General features: G+C 35.7%; 1 long non-coding RNA gene across 1 annotated transcript; it reads left to right on the plus strand.

Moving 5' to 3' along the window:
• Positions 1 to 8,150: 8,150 nt before the first annotated feature.
• LOC149798566 (uncharacterized) lies at positions 8,151 to 18,633 on the plus strand. The gene is made up of 4 exons (XR_016420990.1): positions 8,151 to 8,342; positions 9,404 to 9,568; positions 10,393 to 10,497; positions 11,456 to 18,633. It is a non-coding gene; the product is annotated as an uncharacterized LOC149798566 (long non-coding RNA).
• Positions 18,634 to 20,609: the final 1,976 nt, after the last annotated feature.

Raw genomic sequence — 20,609 nt, forward strand, 5'->3', positions numbered from 1 at the left:
GTTAATTTCCTGAAAGTGCGGTGCCCAAGGCGGTTGCCTCGTTTGCCTTGCCCTAGGGCCGGGCCTGTCTATAAGATAATATTGAGTGATACTTAATATCGAATAGTTCAACAGCAACAACAGTGGTGAATGATAAGTAATATCGTGTGATTCAACAATATAGAAATATACCAGGTAGACCAAACAAACATAGTCTTAAACATTAAATTTGTTTGGGAAGATGCAATGACTTTTTAATGGAGGTTCAAACATGTTTTAAACACAAATCTCTTCTAAAGACTCAAGCTAATACAGATGCAGTTTTTGGTCAAAGATTGTTCGCAAGACAGTGTACATGAGCAAGATAATACAGATAAATTCTGATCAATTTATTTGATTGCTACTTGACACGACTGACCGCTCCGATGGCTTAAGTGGTTAGAGCGTCCGCCTCGGATGCGGAAGGTCGCAGGTTCAAGACGAAGCATACCAAATACTTGTAAAAATGGCGCCCAGCATTAGGAGATTAGTGTTAAGTGTTAAGACTGGTCGGCCTGATGTAAGGATAATGAGAGTGGGTCGGACATGATGCTACACGTCTACGGCATGATAATCCTGTGATAAACGACGTCCCTTATAAACTGATAAACTGCAGACATCGTAGCGATATGACTGAAAACTTGTTAAATCTACGTTAAAAATCCAAGCCAAACATACATGACTCGATTATACTTTAAAAACTGACCAGCCTGATACATGTACCAATACCCCTCCCACCCACCCCAAAAACGCTGATTGTAGTAGCAGAGCCATCATGAAACACTTTATGGTCAGGTGGATTGAACTGAATGTAATTCACATATTGAAAAGACAAAACTCATTTAGTTCAAAATTAAATTCTTGTAGATATCACTTTTGAACATAAGAAAATTCCTTCTGAAAGAATGACAGGTGTGGGCTGCGATTTTGTTAATAGTGGATTCACAGCGAGAAATATCTTATTGTTTTGTGGGTTTGTGGGTAGCAAATATATCCTTTTCTTTTGTTTGGTTCGGTTTGTAGAGGATCAATTATGCATTGACTCCTGGAGACTTGGATTGCGTATGGGCTGATAAGCAGATAGAGAAGAAATTTTTTTCGGCAATAATGAGGGAAAGAACAGCACACTATTTTCCTTTTGATAGTACCAAATATATTGTCTAACATGTATAACACCTGTTGCGTATATTTTTGCACAAATCACAATTTTTGTCCTGTTAAATATTCAATATCTTGTCATTTTTAAAAAAAATTATTTGAGTTTTCTCATGTTATACGGCAATGTGTTTCGCGACTATTCGTACCATATATTGTTCCTTGTGGACCTGTTTCAGTGGGTTTACATTTAGATATGGTTTGATTATGGTTTAAACTGTTTTGTTGTCTTCTAACATGACTATTTTTCTTTCCAAAACAGTAGTCATTTTATCGCTAGTTTACAACAAAGTAATTGGTTATGTATTAGTCATATCGGAACGATATTCCAGTAATTCCGTTGAACAATTTCCACCGACATATTCATTCGCTATTTACCCTTTCTATTATGAAACGAAGTTATTCAATTTTCTTGAAATAAATGGACGGATAATGAAGTTGGAAAGAAAACTGAAATTACGAAAACATTGTTACTTTTAAAAGATAAAATAGCATGGGCTACGAAAACAAGAATAGAGAGTGCAGATAAACCTGCCTTGCATCGTTATGTAGTATGTTTGGTACTATCACAGTTATAAACTACTAAATAGATCACCTCCTAAATTTTACGTGAGCCAAATTGGCATTTTGGTGCATGTTAAAGACTTGTCATGATACACATTGGTTATTAGGCATACATATGTAAAATTTCTTTTTTTTTTAAAAAAAAAACAACAAAACAATCTAACTGTTAAGAAACTAATTTAACTCGACTGATATTCGTGCAAATATTGAAAGCGATAGATATGAAAGTATATTTTAAATATATACAAAAGATTAGACTATGTCCCTTTTCTCTCCCCCCCCCCCCCCCCCCGTAGATGATTAGAGGGAGTGACTGATGTCATGATACGTACGACACGGTCTCAGTGGCCAGAACAGGAAGAGCTCAGGTCAAAGTTATATGAATTTATAATATTTTACTACGGCATTTACGTTTGGAAGCTGACCCGTACTTTCCGTCTGTACTGCTTATGACGGAATGTCGTTGTTGTTAAATCGTTCCCAGTATTTGCTCATGCAACAGTGCTTACTGTATGTACTCGCTTTTAAGTCGAGTTGTTGTTGTTGTTGTAGGGTTTAACGCCATTTTTCAGCACACGATAGGCTATGGTGGCCAGTATTATTGGTGGAGGAAGAGCCCGGGACAAACCGACCCAAGAGAAGCTACTTGCAAGCTTTCTCACATACCCACATTGTCCAAATCTGAGACTCGAACCCATGCAGACAGAGGTGAGATTGCAGTGATCCGTAACGGATAGCATTTTAGACCATTCGGTCACTAAGGGCTCCATTTTAAGTCGAGTCAAACTGCAAACAACGTAGACCTCGATCTTAAGCCAGAAAATGCGACGGCAGATCAGGGCCATTGTGTTTTTTCTTCTTCTTGTTTCTTTGTTGTTTTGTTGTTTTTTTTTTTTGGGTGGGGGTTGTCCTACTGTTTACCCCAAGTCAAATTTAGTAAACCCAGATGTGACCGCCGGATAGGTGATGACAGATCTGGGTTGGTGGTTATTTGGTGTATATCATTTTCAGCACACTATCAATTCCTGTCTTGGTTGGGGAGAGCTCGCTGTAAGATATTCTGCCCTACAGGCTTTTTGTTTGTTCTGGAAGCCATCCGTTAAGTGTATCGCCTCATTACAAACTCGGCGAAGAGTATACTGTCATAAAACTGACATAACACTTGCGTGTCGGAAGAGTCGTTTAATTATCCCCGAAATAAATGCTCGCGTCCTAACCATTACCTTAATCAGGACTCAGATCTTGATGAATGTTAATTGAGTGTGCAAATGGTCAACACTATTTGCGCTTGAAGGGAAAATGTACAAGAGGCAGTTAACTCTGACGGTCGGCACCACACCCATTACTGTACGGAGAAGGACCAAAAAATAAATTACTCTCTCTTTATCAAGGGGATTATGTCTAATAACGACCCGTCAAAGGTAATTAATCTCAGCTAATCTCATTAACAATATTGAACATAGGTCTCCATCGACTATAGTTTATCTTTACAACTTTTCTCTTTTCGCGCGAACTTCAGAAAGGGGTGGGGGTGAAAGGGCGCTTCAAGATTTATCAAAAACAGAACGAAACCCTAATAGGCGTGTAATGAGTAATGGAACAGCAGCGAGGAATCCCCCATCACACTGTGATTTCATACATGGATACGTGTAGCCAGGAAAAAGACTAACAACTCAACATTGGAGTACGTAGAACGGTAAACAATACTTTAAAACAAAACATTGAAAATACAAAACTACAAAGAAATCTTACAAGGTGAACTCAGCCCGAGAAGCACGAGAAAAAATGGCGGCAGCTAGAAAAGAACTGAAGAACTTAGGAAATTTGTTCAAAATCAAGAAAATTGAAACTAGTGAGGGACGTTTTATTGAATGCGCTTACAAAGATGAAACACAAGAGCTAGACATGTCTCATATACCAAGAGATAGAATACCGGGAACAGCAGCAGTGATGGTTGCATTGAAAGTACAGAACCCAGATTACATCAAAAAATTGTACTCAATTAACCCCAAAGGATATAAAGGATAATATAATCAGACCCAGAGGGAAACAACCAATTCTACCGTATGGAGAGATGGGCATAGGGAAAGAGAAAGTTATAGTAAAAAAAAGCAACACCCGAATTAAGGAAAGCAAAAAAAAAAAAAAAAAAAACGGGAGAACTATACCTGTCAGACATTTCTCTAGAAATCCCACTGGAGGATGTACCAGCACAATTTGAAGGCAAAAAAGAAAATTAATATCCAAGTGATTTCATCCAGCTTGGCAACTATCCCCTTAGCAACAATTTACAATGGGATGCAAATATTAGAAATCGAGAAAAACAAATTGATGGACATAAAGTGAGCATTCTTTATATCTGAATTTTTAGCTAAATCATGGTACAGAGGGTGTATCTACGACAGAAAATGTAACAGGTGTGGAAACACGGGACAGACACCCTTCAAATGTCCAACAAATCAGGCAATACAAGCAGAGACTGGAGACCCACAAATCATGAAGCGACAACAGCATCAACAGCAGCAGCAACAAAAACAACAACAACAAAGTCAGAAAAAACCCAGCAACCTGAAGTTAAACAAAGCACTAACCAACAACCAAAAGAAGTGAAACAACATCAACAACAAACAAGACCAAATCAACCTCAACAATACCAAGAAATGCAGGAGCAGGAAATAAAATTAACAAATTCGAAAAGTTCCACAACAGTACAACCAATTATGACGGGAAAACAAAACGCTGATGCACAACAAAAAGATGTGAGACACCACCACCACCAACAACAACAACAACAGGGAAAGAAGCAAGAAATGCAAGAACAGGAAGAACAATGCCCAAAACCACAACCAAGAGTACACACACGGCAAGAAAAAGAGAAGCAAAGGACAAAAAAAAAAGCAAGAACAAAAGCACGAGAAGGCAACATTAATAAAATTGAAAACTCCGACAACAGCACAATCACCAATGATAAAGATAGAGACAGAAGTAGAAGAAAGGAAAAAAGAAGGAAACTAAGAGAGGAGGAAGAATCCCGAATGGCAGATCAATACTTATTTATGCAAGATGACGAATGCCTAGGAGAGAAAATTGATTCAGATTATATGAAAAATCAATTAAAAATAAAAAACAATAAAAAACCCAAAACAAATATTTTAAAAAAATTAAATACAAACAAAACAAAAAACAACGAAAAAAAAATAACAAAAAAAGGAAACAATTTTTTTTCCAAATTAAATACAAAGCAATATACACAAAACTGTAGTACACGCAAATTATAATATTAGTGCAGGAGGGTTTCTCCAAATGGTGTGGAAAGATCAAACGGAGAGTTTCCCTAAAAAAACCAACCCCCCCCCAAAAAAAAAAAAATTATAGCAGTAGGATAATTAAAAATAAAAGGGCACTTAGCCAAAGCGACAGAGCCACCCACCCCACCCCAATCCCCCGATTATTACATTGGCAGTGTCCAAATCAATTGATATTCATGTATCATCAGGCCTTTGACATTAACACGTGGGAGATTTCACATAAAGTAGAGAGGAATCTCACAATCCAGGTAAAACAACAACGCATCGCAACAATGTGGGGATTTCAGACCATAAAGTCAGGAGTATGAACTAAAAGAAGACGCCGATATAATCCCCACTTTTTTTTACGTGATGGGATTTTCTTTAAAAACACTAGTATAGTGAATGCGAAAAAAAAGAAAATGCTCTAGGTGTCAGGAAACCGGCCATGCGCCAAGGGATTGTCAAACCTCGTAGCCAAACTAACAAACGTCAACCAAGCAGGAGGTATCTTTGTCTGTGTGAACACTGACGAAAAAGTAATGGACATGGACAGGAGTAGTAGTACCCCAAATCAATTTCTTTCACCTACCCCGACTACTTTTTTGTTTGAAACTTGCTACGACGACTGGTCATGTCGATATTTTGTCTTTCAAAGGAGAGGTTCCAGTTTTTGAATACGGTTTGAAAGGATATAATTCGAAATATGAAAACGGTCGATGGGCGCTAGCAACAGGAGAAAGTATAGTTCCAAAATAAAAAGTGTCGTGGTGGATGAAAAACAGTGATTCGAGGTAGAAATCCCACCTATAACTAATAATATAACTGTTATCATGTTTTATAGCAGGTTACTGGGGAAAATTCCAACTATTCTTTATGACGTGATACCCTTAATGTCTCAGCCTTTGCTATTATATACGACGGAACATCATGACAGAACAAGTACATATTTATCTTAACGCTGATAAGAGTTCCAACATCCTGATTAAGCTTCCATAAGACACAATTGTCTTACCAACGAAACAATTTTTTCCCCCAGATCATCATCAGTTGTGATTTTAGTATATATTTCCTGAAAAATATCACCATAAATATTATCGATTTTATCAGAAAGATCATCTGTGATGTAAGCCAGAGTATCAAAGTACTTAGAGCAATCTGTCTCAGAGTATCAAAGTACTCAGAGCAATCTGTCTCAGAGTATCAAAGTACTCAGAGCAATCTGTCTTAGCAAGAGACAGCTTAATCTTATTTTTGTTCTTGAAATAAATGCAGTATTTTACTTTTATCATGCAATATTGTCATATGCTTGCCGTTTCTGATGATTCTTTTAATTTTCTTTGTAGTATCAGCTACAGTTATTTTATCCTCCATTGTATATAGTGTTCACACTAAATTTACACCCAGATGATTTTGGCAGCAGAGAGGGTGACCAGACCTTTTGCTGAAACGTCATTTTTAAAACTAAGACCTCATACGAAAAAAAAAGTATATAAGCGTAATAACGCTAAACCAAAGCCTCTAACCTTACCGAGAGTTTCTCTAATTGGATTAGTTTATTTTGTTACGTTATTTTTTTCGTTAGTGTTTTTCTAAATTTGTATGTGTGTTTTCATTTACCTATCGGACGTTTCATGGAGGTTGCATCCTCTCTGCTCTATAATTAAATCATTTTTATATCAATAATGGCACCAGCTATGGAGTCTTATACTGCTAGATTAGCTAGAGGAAGATTAGAAGCAATCAAAACGTTTTTGCCTGTTCGTGATTCTCTTAGACAAAAACTTCAAGAACGTCAAGAATCTCAAGTTGAATTTACAGAAGGTACAGAACAATTATTTAAACCAATCGTCGAACCAACCAAGAAAATTGTTACAGCAACTAAGGCAACACAAAAAGCTCTTGAAACATTGCTTGTTGATATTGCTGGCCGTCTTCAAGCAGCTCACCCACCACCCCGGCAACCTCCTCAACCACAACTGAAGTTCAACCTAAGCCTGTGTCAAGAGTCAGAACTATAATTATGGATAAATTCACGCCTGAAGGTATTGCCGATACCATGAACCCAGACAAATTATTTGATATTACCGCGTTTGAATATCATGAAAGAGATAAGTATGTAAAACCCGAGTACATTCTTACTCTAAAACCTGCTGATTGGAGAAAAGATGTATATCGTGTCGCTACTGATACTCCGCGAATCCAATCTAAGGAAGATATTTATAATTTTTGAGGTCTTTGAGAATAAAGTAGATGAGTATATTAAAGAGAGAGAGAGAGAGAGAGAGAGAGAGAGAGAGAGAGAGAGAGAGAGAAGACAAAAGGAAAAAGAAATAAAGTAGCAACTTAACAAAGCAAAAGTAGAAAGATCACCCTTAAGATTATGGAAGAGAAAAGCGGACGAGACAATAAGCGAGGAAGAAGATGCAACTGGAAGTGTTTTTTCCACTCAGGAAGTGGTCTTATTACTTGTCCTGAGATTATTCTTTTTGACGTAGATAGATTAGAAATTCTGATCGGAGGAAAACGCGCAGGAAATAATTCTCCAGAAATTATTAATGAAATATCTGATATTTGTCGAAGATTATTTACAGGCTTTGTTATGAATCGCAACATTTATCATTCTTTTAATAATGAAATCGCTGATGATTATTACAGCGACTGAACAATTAATTAATCAGCATGTAACTTAAAAATGATTATACACACTGTTCAACATGGGCCTGTAATAGTTAGGGTAGTAAACTCACGAGTACCAACTTAACAAAGAGATTTACGACGATGGACTCAGTGATGTTGTTCAATGTTTGTTTAAAGGCACAATAGAGCAGAGTGTCTGTAATTTTATGAATTCTAAAGATCATGAAAATAATAAAATGTGTCAACTTATAAGCTGAAATAATTCACAAAAAAACAAGAGTTTGTGAAGATTCAATTAAATAATTGATAAATAAACGAGAGAAAATGCATTTTTGTGAGGGCCCGCTTTAATTGAAACTTGTAGGTCACGAACTGTTACGGAAACCCCACGTGACCACAAAAACATTTACGTCATCCTCGTCGAGTGGGCGGGTTATGAGTCACGTGGTTCTAATTTAAATATATACTATAAACAAAAATGGCGGACGCACGCGAGTGTCAACAACGTAAAGGTCGCCCGCGCTTTCCGCTTTCCGAGAAGAAACGTCGACAAGCTGTCAGAGAAACCGAACGGGACCCATCAAGGATTCGTCTTGGGGACCAGTTTATTCGATGGAGAGCATTGATGGAAGAGTTAGGACTGGCATCAGACACTGAAATGGCTAAGTTGTTGGACAGGTAGGGCATTGTCTAGTAAAGTGTTCCCCAATTGTTCCTATGTTTGAAAGCACACCGTTTTATTATTACTATCTTTGCACAAGAACTTTATTTGTTATGTAAGATTCCCAACATAAATGTAATCGGCTGATCGATATTTCACTCGGTGATTGCATCGTGTGCATTATATATGTTGGATTGGGGTGGAACCTTTTTTAAAATTTGTATAACAGCGTGCTGATATATGTCATTTGTATACATGTCCATTAGGCTACCTTCGTGAGACAGGTTCTTTAATTTCTGTTAGGGAACTTAGATACATATAAAAATGTTATCAATATGTATACCCTCTGTCTCCCTCACACACACACACACACACACACACATTGGGTTAATGCACAGGCACTTGATTCTGTTGAAACTAATGCGTATACTCACTGTGTTATATAGTGAGTATACGCATTAGTTTCCACAGAATCAAGTGCCTGTGGGTTAATGTGACAAGCACAGTACTTGCATAAAAGCTTAATAACCTTATCATGTAACGTGTAGAACAAATAATACATGTTTAATGTTGAACTGTTCATTGAGTTTTCTGTATCTGAATGTAGAACTGATCCTGTACAATGTTGATCTCATGCTTACAGTAGGCTGGATGCTAAAATTTTATTGTACATCTTTCAGTTATACCAGTAAATTTGTTATAAAGCATTGTATTGACTACAATTACAAACTGATCCCTAGTCATGATAGTCCTACAATGTAAGACATAGCATATGTTGATTTTGTTTTAGTGCCCAAAATATAAATATCAGTGTCAAGGCTTTACATGTAGGACTATAGTCTTGATAGGAAAGGATGTTGTAGTGCTACCAGAATATATGGCTAGCAGGTTATGTTATCAGTTAAAGTTTTGAGCTGCAGTCAAGTTAGTTTTATTGATGTGATTTTTTTATAGATCTATTATTATGTATTCTTGCTAAAATGAAGTATTTTAGTTCTAAGTGTTTAACACAGTGCACAAAGAAACATATTTAAAACATGAATTATAATGCAAATGAATATTTAATTCATATTTTTAGTTACAAAGTTACAAAGAATATAGCAAAAGATGAACCGAAGCATACAGAACTGATGGCCAGTACATCTTCATGCTTCACATCAATATCTGGCCAAGTGCTTTAGCAACATACAGAGAGAATGAAGACACCTTCAGTATCTGAAGTATTTGCTATTGAATCAGGAAGGTAAAAATTAAGAAAAAAAATTGCAGATTTGTTTTGGAAGGAGTGTCATACAATTATCATTCCAATGAAACAATGACATAAAAAATGCAATGCTGATAAAGGACATTATTATAACTGTGCCAGCAAGGCTGAGTTCCCACTTCATACTTTTTTTAGTTTGAGTTAAGAAAAAAACACCCCTTGAATTTCACTTCCTCATAAGTGGGGTGGGATACTTCAGCTGTGCCACCTGATGCATGGAAAAAAGGCATAACTTGAAATGTCATTGTTTTGGTTAGGCAAAAAGTTCCAGTATACTGTGCTGGCTAACCCAATAATCACAGCTATATTTCCCCCCCCCCCCAACTCACTACTTACAGGACCAGTGATTGTATATTGAAATTGTGTCTACATATCTCATATGCTTTCTTTATGCAGTTTCCCATTTATAGCTATGTCCCACATGTAGTTCTTGCTAACACCCTCTTCCCATCTATCCACTTAGCTCATGATGAATGCACATAGGACATATTTAATTTAAAAACAAAGTACTGAGATAACAGAGTTGAAGTTTTTTGTTGTTGACACTACTGACATTTAATTAGAAATTTATTCATTAGGACTGGTGATAGAACTTATTTGGGATTTATTTCACAATACTGTAAGTAATTTTTAAATTTTCATTTTTTTTTCTTGGGAATTAAATGATTTGTTGATTTGTTTTAAAAAACTTGTTGGTTTTCACTCTTTACTGTTATAGAACTTTTGGAATTGGAAAGCTGTTTCTGTTTTGATGATTGCTCTTCATGCATTTTTAACTTTATTTTATCTACCTTCTTTTCAAGGTTGCCAAACAAAAGGAAAATACAGCTTTATTACAATGGTCCCAAGACATCATGAACCAGTTTTGGTTTTTGTGCAAGACTGCTAGCAGCTGTGAACAATTTTTGGTGAGTTCTCAGTCCATGTATTTGAAACAGATACATGTATATATAAACGTTTGCTACTGTATACGTTTGTATGAAATCAAAATTACAGTGCATAATCCTTATCTTCTGATTTCTTTTAGTGTATATTCTATCCATATATATATACATCACCAGATCTTCTAGGTATGTAGTCTATTAAAAGTAATTTATTTGAAATGTCAGAGTGATGTGGAATATTGAAGGAACATTGATCCAAGCAAAACTGCAATCCTGCTACATTAACTATTAGCCAAATCTACAGTGAACTTTCACTTGATGATATAAATCAAGTTGTCTTATCAATATGGGGTCATCATGACAAAAGCGACCAGCTTTAGGTACTATAGGTATAGATTGTGGCATTCTTTCAGATACACATGAATAGATCCTCTCACATGGCCAAGGCATTAGCAAATGTCTACATTAACCTTTGTTGGAGAATGAAGAGTAGACAAACCCTGGCTTGATCCCAAGAAGGATGCCAAAGTGCAGAAAATTTTGGCACAGGTGCTCTTGTACCAAGGTTCCTAAACAGAGTGGACTATTACTTAAATTTCAGGTATGACATTTCAGGATTGCAGCAGTTGCATGGTATTTAAAAGATAAATGTGAAGACCAATTTAAATGCTGTTAGTTTCAACTTAAGAATAAATTACTGTATATAGTTACCATTTGAAGATCCGAATAAGTTAGCATTCTTAAGATGTGTGCACATGATACATGTACAGTGACTCTCCTTTTCAAGTCATTGGTAAGTTCAGGTATAATACATGCACATCAGGCATAAACAATTCCATGACACTATTATCAATAAACACTTCAGTAAAGATTTTATGTATGCAAAATTTACCAACAGTAATGATTATTTAATAATTGTATTAATCTGTTAGCAGATTACAAATGACACATGGTACAAGATACATGTTTTTGATAATTGCAGAAGCACTGCTGAGCTTGAAGTTTTTCATTGGCAGATCATGATGTACTGTGCCAAGAGATTTTCATTCATCCCTCCTGTGTACAGATCCTGATGTACTGTACCAAGAGATTTTCATACATCCCTCCTGTGTACAGATCATGATGTACAGTGCCAAGAGATTTTCATACAGTCCTCCTGTGTACAGATCATGATGTACAGTGCCAAGAGATTTTCATACATCCCTCCTGTGTACAGATCCTGATGTACTGTGCCAAGAGAGTTTCATACATCCCTCCTGTGTACAGATCATGATGTACTGTGCCAAGAGATTTTCATAATCCCTCCTATGTACAGATCATGATGTACTGTGCCAAGAGATTTTCATACATCCCTCCTGTGTACAGATCATGATGTACTGTGCCAAGAGATTTTCATACATCCCTCCTGTGTACAGATCATGATGTACTGTGCCAAGAGATTTTCATACATCCTCCTGCGTACAGATCATGATGTACTGTGCCAAGAGATTTTCATACATCCCTCCTGCGTACAGATCATGATGTACTGTGCCAAGAGATTTTCATACATCCCTCCTGTGTACAGGATTAGGAATGAGCTAACTGCTTTGGATCACAATATCCATAGTGGAGGAGGTGTAATGAGAAACAAAGAAGGGGAGATAGTGTAAGCTTGTTTCACTACAGGAAATTAGAAATAATTTTATATATTGATTGTACATTATGATCCCTGCCTGGAGATCATACAAATGGAATATTATTCACATGTACAAGTCATGAAAACTTTGTATTAGATACAAGTCATTTTAACAATCGACACATATTCTTTTAATATTTTGGTAAGGAATCTTAATATTTTCATGCATACAGATCTTGTAATTAATATTGTTATCATTCTAATGATAATTATTTTGGTTCAAGCAATGCAAGTCTAATAATTAGATCCAATGATATGTATTGCACTTTCCCAGGGGACTGACACACTTTATTAAGGATATTTGGGGTTCATGGAATTTCCTCAGGATGTTTGGGGAAGATGCTGTCATCGTGATGATTACTAGCTAATACCTGTTCATGAAAACATGTTGTCTTCTGAAGGAATGGGCAAAAATGCATCCTGTCTCACATTGTACTTTGTAGATAGAACAAATCAGAACAAAAACAACCTCTCATCAGCTCCTTGGGAACTGGTAATGAGGCTCTAATATTAGGTGAAAAGTTAATATGGGTTAGCATAGGGATGTTTGTCAAACATGTTAAGGAAATAAAATTTTCTTTAAACTGATATCATTGATGTTATAACAAAAAATAGCAGCAGATAGTCTACCCTTGCAGGAAAAGAAAACATATCACCACATCAGGGAGTTTATACAGAAAGCCCTCATCTGTCGACTTGAGGGACAGCAGGGTATGTAGAGGAGAAGAGAAATAAAGGAAGATGATCCCAGGAGAATTTGTATAAACCTGGCACCTCAAGAACCACCATCAACTCTAGTTTTGGTCAAGGAGAAGATCTCTCGATTTTAGTTATGTCTGATATATGGAGGTGTCTGCTAAGGCAGGTTACACTTTATACAATATCCTGTAAATATCAGTAGCTGAAAATAAAATAATGTATAATACTGTATCTGCAATTGCTGAAAACTTTTTATATTGATTATTTATGACCTTCATGGTGCCCACATTGTTTATAAGCAGAAATAGACTGGTGTTAAAAAACTCTGAATGAAAACATTATTATGTGAATTTACAAGACAACAAAGAATTAAGCCAACTGTGTTCATTTATATACAAATTCGTACATGCAAGAAAGTGTTTAAATTCACGTAAGCTTGGAGGGGATGAAGCCAGTGTATTGTCCATCCAGATATTTGTCATGTATCTGCCAGAAACAGCAAGAGGGAATTACATGTCTCTGTCCAGACCCAAGCCTTCCATGTTGCTGTAGTATGAACTGCTTATAAGGCAGCGTGTCTGTTGGCACTCATCAAGTCAGCTTTATCACTGAGGACAAGAACATCCCATCGGTACATCCTGGCCAAGGCAATTACAGCCTTATCAAGGATTAGAACTTGAAAATCCTGAAAAATTATTCCAATTATATGCTATAACTAAATTTTAAAAAAATATATATTTTAAAAAAATAATAGGAACATGCACTTATTCAAATGTTATTCCTCTTCAGTCAGCAAATTCCAGTGTAAAATACACATGGATCAAAACTGCACACAGTTTTTATTTTGACATTAGCACTGAGAGTTCCATCACACTAGAACTGATATTAAGTGTAGTTTATGTTAAGATAGATATCTCAAAACTTTTGTGGAGCATTTATAGATGTCAGAGACTCCTGCATTGGGATCAAATAGGAATGGCTGATTGCAGATGAAGATAATAGTTACATAAGAATTTTATCCTTGTATCATCATCAGCTTAGATTTGTTTAGCATAGTGAGGTACCCACATTGAAACCAGGTAACGAAAAGAATCTACTTGATGAGTATCAGTTGTAAATAAAAAAGTCCTTATCATTTGCATATGTATGCATGTCTGTTTTTGTATGGCTTACAATTTTAAAATTCTTTCACAGTGGTTGCAAAGAAATAATCTAAGCATATGCCTCATTTGGTTAGCAGTCTCGCTAAAAGTCTTGAAACTCCTTACGTTAAATAAACTCTTAAGCATACTAAGAATAATGCATTAAGCGACAGTATGCATAATAAACAAAAATTGACACATTGATTACTGGCAAAAGTGATAAGCAAAGCTGTCTCTGACAATACACCCTTTCGAGGTCTGTGGGCATCTCCCTACATTTTCCACACACCATTCTCATAATCCTGTGTTGGGGGCTGGGTGATAACCACCACACTGCCTTTAACCTGGCTCCAATACATTAAAGACAAGGCTGGGTTGGAAATGCAACATCTTATGAACAGTTCCCTCAGCCGGTCTGTTTCCACACTTATGATCTCCTGGAATTGGTTTTTAGAGATTAAGCATACTGAATCCTTGTATATATGTGTGGTACAAAAAGTTTGAAAGCTAAAATCATGATACCATGGAAATTTCAGCATTTACAACAATCATGTATCAATTATTAATCTTTACATGCCCACCTTGGAAATGGAAGTCATTGCAAATGTTGTAGTGTAAGAGTAACTACCAATGTTTTAATTGGATGTGTAAATGGATGCAGTATTTTTATTTTATCGGTACAAAATGCAAGTTACACATTCATAGGCAGCTGCTACACATAACCTGTATACAGAAAGAGGTTTTTCTATATTGTAGCCAACATACCTGTCAAGTTATTCATATTTTTTGTGATATATATTTTGTACATATAAGCCTTGGCAATAACATGCTCAAGGAATACATAAAATTTATTGAAAGAATTAAAGACGTTTCAAAATTGCCATTGAATCAAGTAAAATTTTTATTACAGAAATCATTTGCAGTAATCACCAGTTCAGAGGTGGAAAAACTGAAGCCAAGCAGACTGGGCAATTTAAATTCTTACCCAAAAATGTTAGATCAGATATGAAGAAAAAAAATCTCTTTCTTGCAAGCCTTCTTGTAAATCTAAATTCTGGACAAATAAAACATTTTAGGATTATCAAGTCCTTATGTTTATCATGATAGTACATATATAGTATTATCTTAACATATTTTGGGGCTTTAGAAATACACATTAAGGCATGCATTATATTTAAAACAGAAGAATAAAAGTGTAGTATTTATTTTACAAGACTTAAATGGATGTATGAATTTGTACAGGTCTTATTTTTTTTTAAAAATGCATTCTAGTCCGGTCAAATCGCTGAACTTCAAAGTAAGATTGCATAGACTTCTGGTTACCATTTTGTTTTTTAAAAATAAAAATGGTTGATGTTGTTGGCTTTAACGCTATTTTTCAGCACAAGATAGGCTATACATGGTGGCCAGTATTAGTGGTGGAGGAAGTACCCAGGAAAACCCCGGAAAGAACCACTGACCAATGGGAAGCTACTGGCTAGCTTTCTCACATACCCACATTGGCCGAACCCAAGAATTTAACCTACACAGACAAAGGTGAGATGGTAGTGATCCGTATCGGTGAGCGCTTTAGACCACTCTGAGCCCCCAAACAATAAAAACAATAAATTTATTGCTTAAAATGGAAAAAGAGCAAGTCAGTCTTAACAGTATTGAATATTTGTATGCCACTAGTGTAGATCACTAACACATATATATGAAATGATTTTAGCTAATCAACCTTTAGGCCTTCATACAAAGGAATTTATCTATTTTAGCTGCATCTCTGAAGCTACTGTATATATTGCTATGTTTTTATCATTTGAATTACTCCATACTGTATTACAGTAGTCTAAATAGGGTTGTATGTAACTTATAAAATAGTTTTCTGCACCTTTCAGGGAGAAAATGTCTTATCCTACTGAAAAGCAATAAACTTGAATTAACTTTTTTACTGACATATTTGATATGTTCAGTCCATGATAGGTTATTATCTACCAAAACACCAAGTAGTCTATCATGACAAACCATTTGGAAATTTTTATCCTTCCTTATCAGACGTAGTTCATCACTACCAAGATTTGTTCTTTTTTGCCATGTTGAGATAAGTAATATTTTAGTTTTACCAGTATTTACCACCATGCCATTGCATGTGCACCAGTTTTCCAGTTTGTTTAGGGCGTCCTGTAAAAAAAAATTTAGTTCATGCTTTGTGTTTTGGATGTCTGACAATATTGTGTCATCTGCATAGAGATCTGTAGATGAAATTGATTCCATTAGCACAAAGTGGTAGGCCAATAATGTGCGTGTGTGTGTGTGTGTGATTTGGGTTTTTAATGTAGGCCATTAATAAATACATGTAATAGCAATAGTAATGGACCTAGAATTGAATTTTGTGGTACTCCGTATCTAATTGTTCCAGGTTCAGACAGAACATTATTTATTTAAACATGTGTTCTCTCACTTAAGTATGAAGTAAACCATCTAATTATGTTTTCATAACAATGGTAAATTTTTAGTTTCTTCAAAAGGATTTTATGATCCAACATGTCATAAACTTTCCTGAAATCTACAAATAGAGATCCCATTATTCTACCTTGGTCAAGTGCTTGAAGCCATTTATCAGCTGGAGAGATCAAGTCAGTCTCACAGGAATGTGTTTGTCTAAAGCCTGATTGATTAGGTGTAACAGCAAGAGTTTCATTAAATATGACATCAACGAGTCATGTACATATTTTTCAATCAATTTTGACAAGTTTGGTAGCATTGAAATTGGCTGGTAGTTATCAGTATCATTCTTAGAATCAGATTTGTGCATAGGCATTACTTTTGCAGTTTTCCACATTTTGTGGACAGATGAGGCTGCAATATTTAAACTGAGTATGAATGTTGTGCTATCGGAAACAGCTGAAACAGAAGTTTTAATGAGTGGTGGACCAATCTGAAAGCCCAGTAGCTTTCTTGTTATCAAGTTTACTGAGACATTTATTAACAAATTTTTTTTTATACCTGTGGGATAGAGAAACATACCTTCTTAGGGATTGTGTTAGTTCATTAAAGTTGTTTCCTACCACTGGTTCTTTTAACTTAGTGGTAATGATATTGAAAAAACATTTGCAATGTCAGGGTCATCAGTGACTTTGGTGTCATTTACCAGAAGTGAGTGAATTTTATTTGTCTGATCTTTGTGTTACCTCAATGAGTTCACTGAAGACTTTCCAAATGGAGTTGGTGTTGCTCTTTGTGTTTTCAAGCATTGATTGATAAAAAGATTTTTTATAGCCTTTTTAATCATGCTTGTTATGTTATTTCCCCATACTTTATATTGTGCATGGTTTCCCGTAGCCTTCAATTGGTCTCGTGACTTCATAGTATCTAGGATTTCAGTAGTAAATGAAAATTAGGTTGGATTTCATACTTTATGTACTTTAGTGGTGGACGCTTAGAGACTACATCCATCAATAAGTCAGTCAACACCCTCAGAGCTTCATCTATGTCATCAAAATTTTGGATAATATTCCATGGAACTTTATAAAGGTCATCTTGAAATTGTTCTTTACTTCAATTTTGGAAAGATCTGTAAGTGATAGTTTTGTGTGAATTTTTCCTATTTCGCTTGCATTTAACCTTTCTTGTCAAAAAAGCAGAATAGTGGTCACTAAGACCAACATTTGGTACATTAACGCAAGTCACATTGTCTGGTAGGTTGGTATAAATGGGATAAATAAGAGTGCTTGATTTTTCTGTTACCCTTGTGGGTTCACTTACCAGCTGCACTAGACCTAATGATTCAATAAATTCCATCCAGTTGTTCCTTATTTGTGTGTTGAGAAGGTCCTTATTTATATTACTGAGTATATATGTTTTTTTCTCCTATGCAAGAACATTTTCTATTTGTTTCAAAAAATTATCATTCCAAATTGCTCTGGAGGAAGGTGGCCTAAATGAAATCGACTAGGAATGACTTTGTATTATTTTGAGAAATTTCCACCCAGATACTCCAATTTCATGTGAATCCAAGTCGGGTTTCCTTTTTGCATTTACTTCTTCCCTAATGTATACAAGACCTCCCCCTGCCGTCTCTCTGTGCCTGTGTAATGGTTTATTGTAGCCTTGACAATGAAATAGATTATCATTGTGGTTAGCATATAATTTTGGTTTCAGTGAGTCCTAAAACATGCATATTATTTTCCTTGGAAGACAACATTACCTTAATCTGTTCTATTTTTTCCACTATACCTTGTACATTTAAGTGACCCATGTTAAAATCTTGTGTATTTAGTTTCGTATCAGTTATATGTATGTCATCATGCATTGGGGTACTCTATGAGATTGTCTCCATGCTACTTTTTAATTTTGGCATTATATAAGGTGGCCATATAAATGAGGTGGCCTCTGTATTTTCTACAGTATCTGTGCATGGTCTTCCTTTATGATCAAATGATATTGGGGTGGTGTGGTGCGTAGCAACAAAAGGTTAAGCAGTTTAAACATACATTGTTTGGTAAAATAAATAATTCTATAATACAAGTATGCATTTTCTAAGTTGTGCAGAACACTACTGACTTAGATATTAGAGTCTTTGCTAAGTTACTTAGTACCAAACATTTTTCAGTATGTATCAATACTTGTTTTGCAAGATATAAATAAACAATTACCCTCATCCTTGTCTGCCTTGTTTGAACTATGTGTAGAGCTTGGTCAGCTCTGTTTTCAGGTTGCACATCATGTCTTCCTCCTCTTCTCCACTGGTTCTTGCTCCATGCCTCGTCCTTCCTCTCCCTCTGTCTCTAAAGATCGCTCTGGAATTGTGCTTGAAAGTGAGCTGATTTAAGTCTCTCTAATGAATTTTAATATGTAAAAGTATTTCATAATTTGATGACTTACATATTCATGATTACATATCAAACTTATCGGACTATAGTGCTAACTGAGAATCAGAAATTAATACATAAGAAGTTGTGATTTGATGTAAGTTTTCTGGGCTGGAACAGGTCAAGTGTTGGGTGGGTGGGGGTCCAAAATTTAAAAAGGGACCCTACTTTCCTCGAATGGGCACCAGAGTAAAGTTTAAGTGTATATTTACTCAGTGTGCATAATACCCAATAAGCATGCGCAAGATTAAAATGGTGGTCAAGTGACAAGTGACTGTACGTCCGTGTGTGTGTATGTGTACCTTTTATAATCTGGCCCTGAGTTTTGGACCTGGATTCCATATTCCAGTCGCATATTTAAAAAAAAGAACTTATTAAAAACAAGAACCTCTACATATTTGATATTACACAAGAATTGCCATTTAAATATTATTTTATCAGTTGGCATACATAAATGTCCCAAATTTTTTGCAAGAAAATTTAAACTACCAAAAGGTTTAGTTTTACATCATCTGCAATCATGACTGGTTGCCGTTTATACCTACTACATGTACAGGTATATGGGTTGTTTTCACTGACGTCACGCTAAGTGTAATGCTACAGACATATCTGTTTCCAAGGAATAAGCATCGTATCTGAGAAGGAGACGAGGGGCCAATCAAATAGTCTCATCTGGAACAGATATCGTACAGGAAAAATAACAGCTTCCAATTATTATCGTGCAGGCCACACTAGCATTTCACAGCCATCTCTGAAGGTACAATTTGTGCATCTTAACATTAGTTAAGAGTAAACATGTCAATAATAAACTTGTGAACAGTGAATTATCAATGAAAGATAACCCCAATCTTCTGTTGTTTTTTTTAAGACTACTAAAAAGTTTGTTTTCTAGACTCGAAACACGATCGTGTCCGGGTTTCGGAATGCAAAATCATGTTTTCAGCATGACACGCCGTGTTAGCGATTTGATTAAATCCAGATCTCCACTTAAGGTAGGATAGTGGTGATCTGATTTTAATCAGAATGCGCCGTGTTATGGCAGGTATATCAACATCTTGAAAATACATTTAATTATTTCGACAAGCCCGACGGGCCCGATCCAAAATTGGAGGGGCCACTGGCGTTCGGGCTATCGGATTTCTGGAGCACTGTGTTTTTAGCAGATATTTAAATTCATATTTAAAATCCTTAAAGAACGAAATCTTTCTACAGTGAGAGTTGCCCAGATCAACGAGAGAAGGGCTAATAACAATTATATATAAAGAAAAATGAAAAAGATAAAGATTATAAAACTGGAGACTAATTCCTTATTAAACGTAGATTACAAAATCTTAAGTGAAATCTCCTCAAGAAGAGTTTTGAAAAAAAGTAGTACATGTATTTCTAGAATTATAAATATAAATCTAAGTTTGAAGAAGATGGATATTCAACACTATATTCTGACTAAACAGTCTACAGTTGATTATTTAAACGAACAAAGTCATAAAGGAGTTATGATACTACATGACAAAGCCATTGATAGACTTACAGAAAACTATTTAGATAAAATATAAGAACAATTTGCTTTCCGAAACAATTCCGAAAATGGACCAAAATCCTGTATACCAAAATCTTTTCAAGAGGGAAAAGTGGAGAATTTGAAACAGAACGATCAGTGAGGCAGGGCTGCTCCACTACCCATCCACCCACCCCCGTCCATTCTATTATACGCCATATCAGTACTGGCTCGAAAATAAGAAATAGTACGAATAACAAGGGTATCGAGAT

Source organism: Sinohyriopsis cumingii, chromosome 5 (genome assembly GCF_028554795.1).
Source record: "Sinohyriopsis cumingii isolate HCF-2022 chromosome 5, ASM2855479v2, whole genome shotgun sequence".
NCBI classification, from domain to species: Eukaryota; Metazoa; Mollusca; class Bivalvia; order Unionida; family Unionidae; genus Sinohyriopsis; species Sinohyriopsis cumingii.